Raw genomic sequence first — 7,576 nt, 5'->3', positions numbered from 1 at the left:
CTTCAATCTCTCCACACCTCTGTTTCCCCATTTGTAACATGGGAGTAATATTAGCTAACATACAGGATTGTTTTAAGGATTACATGGCAGAAAACAGGAAGTTCTTTGTACAACACGTGGCAAGCTTTCAAAGGTAAAACCTGTGATTATTGTCATAGTACACAGTACAGGGCCTCCTGGCACCATCTGCTACTCGGAACCTTGCACTTTTACTCTTGGACTAAACCAGCTTTGGAACAGAAGAAGGACATAAGTAGAAAAAGTGATGAAATCTGAAATACGTCTGTGGTTTAGTTAATAGCATTACACCAATTTAAATTTCTTTGATAAATGTGTTGTGCTTATGTAAGAAGTTAACATTAAAGGAAACTGGGTGATGGTTATACAAGAATTGTCTCCATTGTCTTTATAACTCTCTGTAAATGTAAGCTTATTTCAAAATAAAACTGTAAAAAAGAATTACTGACAATTACTAACTGCTTTGCATATGCCAAGCCCTATATTAGGTGCTTTAGATATAGCACTCCTTTTTTCTTTTTTTCAGTTTCACCTATGTATTTCTTTAGAAAAACACAAATCAAATATAGCAAAGTAGTAATATTTGACCATATAGAGTTGTGGGAAAATAAGTGTTTGTTTTATTTTTTTAAAAATTATTTCCTAATTTAAAAAAATAAGTTGACTAATTTTTAAAATTAGAAACATCATAATCTAATCCTTCATCACATCAAATTTAGGAAGTATTATTAATTAAAATGGTACCATTAGTACTGGCACCTAAAATATTGCAAATTCACATGTTATCCTTTTAAAAATCTTCAAGAGGCTTTATTATGGATAATACTGCTTCAAGAAAAAGGTAATGATGACCCAGTTTATAGTGTTTAGATGAAATAACTGATCAAAGGGAAGCTAAGCCAGTACTCAAATGATACATTATTTCATTTAATCTTATCACCCTATTATACAGATGAGAACACAGGTGAAGAGAGGTTAGGCCAGGTAACAGCTAACTTTAACTGAGAGTTTCTTATATGTACCAGTGTGTAGTCATGGTAGGCTAATGGCTCTGAGAAACACGTTATTTCTCCCTCACATCATAGGTTGATGGAGTGTGGGGGCAGCAAACATGGAGGGATAGAAGAGGCCAGATATATCACTCCTCTTCTAATTCCATGGCCTAGAATTCAGTTATGTGGTCACATCTAACTATTGAGGAGGCTGGGAAATGTAGTCCAGCAGTGTGCCCAGGAAGAAGAAACTGCAAATATTGGCAATCATGAGCAGGCTTTTCTGCAACAGGTGTTGATATGAGACACAAATAATCATTTAATTCTCATAAACCATAAGGGATAGATACTATTATTAATATTCCCATCTTACAGATATGAAAACCGAGGCTCAAAGAGTTTAACTAAACTTTCTCAAGATTACTTAGAAGTGATAGAATCATACCACACAGTCAGCAAGTCTGTTTCCTAAACAACAGTTCCTGAGCCTTCATTCTGGGTTGACCTTAGTGATTTGCTTTTACCATTAGATTTTGCAACAGAAGTGGCATTCAGGAACTTCTGAAGTTGGGTCACACGTTAGGGCTCATTCTTTTTTAAAGAATACTTGGGTTTTTGTTTTTTTTTTCAAAGATTTTATGTATTTATTTTCAGAGAGAGGGGAAGGGAGGGAGAAAGAGAAAAAGAGAAACATCCATGTGTGAGAGATACATCGATCGGTTGCCTCTCACACGCCCCCAACTGGGGACCTGGCCTGCAACTCAGGCATGTGCCCTGACTGGGAATTGAACCAGCAACCTTTTGGTTCATGCGCTGGCACTCAATCCACTAAGCCACACCAGCCAGGGCAGCCTCCACACTTTCTTGATATGAGAGAGAAAGAAACGTCAACCTTGTTCAAGTCACTATTTTTCAAGTCTCTGTTACCTGCAGCCAAATATTGGTCTTAACTGTTGTTACATTTCCTGACCCACATGAGGCTCTTGGGGCGGTCTGCTGTGAAATGTTGCCACTGATCGTGCTCTTTTCTAGACAATACCACTGACCCAATGAGGTCCTCTGTCTTAGAGAGTTTGAGTGGGAAACAGAGTTGGAGGTAGCAGGATGGGTGGGGAGGTACCCGGAGAGAAGTCGGGAAGCAGGAGCCGTGGGCAGCAGAAATCTCGAAGCGGATAAGCACAAGGAGTCAGCTGGCAGGAACAGGAATATCAGAAGCCAGTACCTGATGAGATCCCTTGTTAGCCTGGTCACTGGAATCACAATGTATCCTGGGAGACATCCCATTTCCCATGAGATTCCTTGTTTTCTAGTGTGTTTTCACAATGGCTCGCCAAGGTCACTTGTTGTGTTATCTTTTGGCACCTGAAAACCTCATCTATTCATTTTATTAACTTCAACCAGACCACAGGCATCATCTGACCCATCTATCTCCCTCTCAGCCCAGCATTGTCCCTCTTGAGAAGTAGCACTATGTCTCCAGCCAAGGAAACCATGACATACAGCACTATCACCACCACCAAGCTTAGCTGCCCGGGAGGGAATGGAGTGGCAGGAAGAACAAAAGCCTCGGACACAGGGGCTCGGCGTCATTCAGACTCCCTCCTTTACACAGCTGTGTGGGCCCAACCAGATGCTTAACTCCTGTGACCCTCACATTTCTCAAGCGTAAAAATGGAACGGATAACAGCATTGACCAAGTCTGTTGCGAGAATGGAAATAGAGAAACAGCCCAGTGCTTGGCACACAGTAGGAGCTCAGCAAAAGTTTGAGATTCTTTCCTTTCCGCAGAGACAGCCAGGGGCTTGGGAAAGAAGACCCGGATCTGCGTCCTTCCTGTGTGGGGGAGGGGTGGGAGGCCTGGCCACACAGACCCCAAAAGAGACTCTGTCCTTTCCTGCAGTTTCTCAGAACAGCAACAGAGCACAATGGCACTCACAACCAGCCTGTTTCTAAAAGGCCATCATCTGGATTTACTTTCACATCTTTTAAAATAGATGTATATGATTTATAAACTTTTGCCAAGCAGTTTTACGTACATGGGAGGCTCTGCATTCTATTACAGGTTCCTTAAATATGGCTGTAAACCCCCATTAGGATGCAAGGCTGTGATGGCAAACGCAGTCCTCTTACATAAAACCTGATTCTCCAAGCACTGGAATGCCTGCTTAATGAAAAGAGGTTTTACAAGCTCTCCAGACTCCCAGCTCTTCTTTATTCTGATCGTTAATTTAGGGAAAAAGAGAAAAAGTTAAATGTCTCTCTCACACACAAAAACCTCTTCATTTTTTCAATGAAAACTCTGGTGTGGTCTGGCCAAAGTCTAAGAGTGCACGCACACACACACACACGCCTGAAGCAGGCTTATGAGAAAAATCTGGAATGTCTTGGAGTGTTTTTTTTTTTTTTTCTTTTCAATTACAGCTCAATAAAAATGTCCTCATAAAAGTTCTAGGTAAGCAATTGCTTTGCCAGCAGGACGGGGCTACCCACAACCCAGGGAGGCCTGCCCGCTGTGATGGGGGAGGAAGGGCAGGAAGCCAAAATGGGTTCCTTCACCAGCCCCTCTGCCCCCAACACAACACAACACACATGTTGGGTTCCTCTGAGGGACTGGGCATAGCCCGTACTAGGGAGGTGGGGGGGCAGCATCCTTTTTTCTGAAGCCCCCCTAAGTGTGCCGACCAAGAGGCCAGCAGGGGTTAAGCCTTATAGCAGGCATAATATTTTGAAAATACTAAATGGCTGTGTTTTTCATTCCTTTTCCCCATAAGCAAGTTCCTTAGAAGTAGGATTGCCAGATAAAATATAGGATACCAGTTAAAATTGAATTTCAGCTAAGAAACAAATAAGTTTTTAGTATAAATATGTCCCAAATATTTCAGAGGACATACTTATACTAAAAATGGATTTGTAAATCAGTCAACCCTACCTGGAAGTCCTTTTTCCATTATGGTCACAGAAATGGGAAAAAGAAGTCAAATCCAGTAGGAGGAGGCCCAGAGGATGTTCTGGTAATAAAGGACAAGAGAGGGGATGTTTAAAAAAGGAGAAGGGGAGAGAGAAGGGGTCAGCTGGCAGTGAGGCCTCTGGGTGATGACCTCCTCGTTCTCTAAATCTAGAGCCTAAGACAATGCCCCAGGAATAAACTGAAAAGTGCGTGCATGCGTGTGTAGGGTGCGGGACTTTGCTCTTTACCCATTTAGGCTTCTGGAAGGAGATCATTTTGCCCAACATGAGCAGCAGCCAGGTGTAAGGGGCCCCACAGCATCACGGCCCCCTCCCAGCTTGGCTCTTGCCATAAACCCTGATGTACATCCATAATCCATCTTGGACAAGAGAAGGGGATTCTGAGAGCTTGAACTTTTAACTGGGAAGAGACTTGGATATTATTATTTATCACATTTAAGTGTCCTCAAGTCCCAGCCAAGTGGGGAGGGAGGGGCTAGTGGGAAAAGTTAGAAGAGCTAAAGAAAAATACTTTTTTTCTACTTCCCAGTGACAGCAATAGCAGCAACATGAGGGCAGTGACATAGTATATCTTGTTACTTCTCCCTCAGTTTCTACAATAATACCTAGCACATAACAGGTACTGTACAGGGATGGACAGAACGAGTGAATTTTCCATCCATTCCAAGCAGACTGGCTGCAACAATAAGGGTCCCACTGGATCCTGACCTCCCTCCCTGAGACTAACCTCAGGGACAGTCCGGGACCAAGTGCACAGGCACCAAAGTGGTGAGTTGCTTGACAGCAAGTGAGTTTCTTTCCTAACTCAATCCATCAATATCTTGTGTGGGGGAAAGTTACGTCATCAGAGTAAGAAATCCTTTATTAAAATAACAGCAGTTAGGTGCTAGAGCCTGTGTTAGCACTTTATATTATTTCATTTATTCCTGAACATACAAACCCCTCAAAGTCTGGTTCATCAGGTAATGTTTTATAATCTCCCATCAGAACATATCCAGAATCTGACCCATTTCTCACATCTGCTGCTATCATCCTTGACCAAGCCACCAGCATCTTGCCTTGACAACGAGAATAGCCTCCTTGCTGGTCTCCTAGCCTCTATTTTTGTTCACCAAGTTTCATTCCCCAGATACCAGTCAGTCAGAATGTTCTTCTTAAAATGCAAATCAGATCATGTAACCATCATCCTTAGAAAAAAATCCAAACTCTGACAATGGCTACAAGGCCCATGGGATCTAGACCCTCCCTCATCTGTGAGCATCTCTCCCTCACTCATTCGATTTCAACCACAAAAGCCTTTGAAGGCATTGGGATGCAGACTAGGTTATTGTAACAGGGACTCCAAAATTCAGTGGCCGAAACAGACAGCTGTGTATTTCTGTCTCTCTCATCACTGTATAGTGACTCGGCTCTAAGAGGTCATGCAAGGAGGGACCCAGGTTCCTTCCACCTTGTTGCTCTGTCATTTCTGAGATTGTTTTCCTCATCTCAAGGCTGAAGCTGGGTCACTGCCACATCTGTGTCCCCCGGCTTTCCCCTGTCCACCTCCTGGGTGCTTCAGCATCCTTGGTTGTTCCCTTAACTTTGCTCACACTCTGTATATAGTTCTTTTGGTAACATCTGTTCATTTAAAACATCCCTGGTGAATTCTTTCCCATTTTGGACCCTAACTGATTGGTCCAGGGGTCCAGCTCAGTCCAACCTATGTATTAATATTATTTTTCTCTTCCAGACAATGCCCCTGAAATGTAATTGAAATTGGCTCAAGGTCCCTGTTGTAATTAAACAATCATGGGTTGGCTAATGCCTGTCATTGAACTATGAATAAAATGTCCACAGCAGTTTGGAGTAATATGCAAGTGTTAACATGTTGAGTGCCTGCTGGGCTCACAGATGATAGCACATTATCACCTGACACTCCCATCCAGCCCTCTTCCTCCAGGGCCAAAGCTGGCCTCCTCTGAGTGTCTGCTGGGTCTCCGGGCTCCTTTGGCAACCCTGGTGCATTCTTCATCAGAGCCCTCACCCACCAAACTGCCAGTGCGTGCTTACAGGTCTGTTTCCACACTGGACAGTGGGGACACCCAAGGCAGGCCCTGATTTCCTGCCGCCCTGTCCACTGGCTGCTTCTAGACCAGAGCCTCGCCTCAGCAAACGTCTGCTGAATCCACAGGGAGATTTCAGGTCCCAACCCAATGGTCTGTTAATTTAACCCTCTTTAGGGATTTCTTCATCCATCCAACTGGAGCTAAAACAATTCACCAGAATTGAGGGAGAGTGAGAAAAAGAACAGTAATGGCTAGTATGCATCGGTTGCTCATTGGAAGCCAAGAGCTTACATACATATCTTATTTAATCCTCACAAAAACCCTATAGGTAGATGCCATTATCGCTCCCAATGTACAGATGAGAGGACAGGCTCAAAGAAATTAAGAGACTTGCGCTGACTCAGAGCTAAGTGGCAAAGGCAGGATTTGAACCCAAGTCCGTATATTTTCAAAGCACCCACCCTTCACTCCTCTGCTCTCCTGCCTCCCACACACACAACTAATCATCCTGTCAAGCCTCATCAATGTCACTTTGATGCATTAACAAGCTGTGAAGAGGAAATAGCTGTCTATCTGTAGAATAAATAAGTCCTGGTGGGAAGACAGAGGTGCTAATAGAGACACAATTTACCCATTTGCTGAGATCATTGACAGACTGGAGCAGGGCTCAAACAGCACTCAGTCTCCTGGGAAAGGGGGACTCTGAGGGGACCCCTCCCCACAGACCATGCTGCCCTGGGTCCTGAGGGCTTCAGAGCCCCCAGCAGGAGGCTGGCAGCTGGCACTCCCAGTATTTTAACAGCCTGGAAGTTACACAGAGGTATCGATTTCAGAGAAACGTCCTTGGCCCTTGGGCCTTCTCCTCAAACACAATGACCTCACGTGCTGGGCTATCAGAGTCAAGAGCGACAGCTCCACAGCAGGCTTAGCCTGACCAGCTGCCAGCAAACCATAAGGTACCCATAAAACAGGATTTAAGAACTGGGAACAGCCCAGACCAAGGAAGAATGAAGGTTTGTGGTCATCCAGTGGGAAGGAAGTAGGTCAGGCCCGGACAGTAGAACAAATGGAAACCCACATCCCAAGTGCCTATCGCTGCACTGACCTGTCTCATTTTCAGTGATGTAGGCCTGAGCTGTCCGAATGGGAGCCAGCAGCCCCATGGGGCTATTGAGCCCATGAAATGTGGCTGGTCCAAGTTGAGATGTGCTGTAAATGTAAAATATTCACAGATTTCAAAGATTTGCTATGGAAAAAATAATGCCAAATATTTCAATAATTTTTCATATTGATTACATGTTGAAATCGTAATATTTGGGGTATAGTCAGTTAAATAAAATACATTTTTCAAATTTAACTTCACCTCTTTTCTTTTCTTTCTTCCTTCCTTCCTTCCTTCCTTCCTTCCTTCCTTCCTTCCTTCCTTCCTTCCTTCCTTCTTTTTTTGGTAGAAAATCTGAAACTTTATCTTTTTTTAAAAATCCTCAACCAAGGATATATTTATTGATTTTAGAGACAGTGAAAGGGAGGAAGACAGAGAAAGAGAAACAT

Source organism: Furipterus horrens, unplaced genomic scaffold, assembly GCF_987537825.1.
Source record: "Furipterus horrens unplaced genomic scaffold, mFurHor1.1.pri manual_scaffold_5, whole genome shotgun sequence".
NCBI lineage: Eukaryota > Metazoa > Chordata > Mammalia > Chiroptera > Furipteridae > Furipterus > Furipterus horrens.
This window is presented reverse-complemented; position numbering follows the sequence as displayed.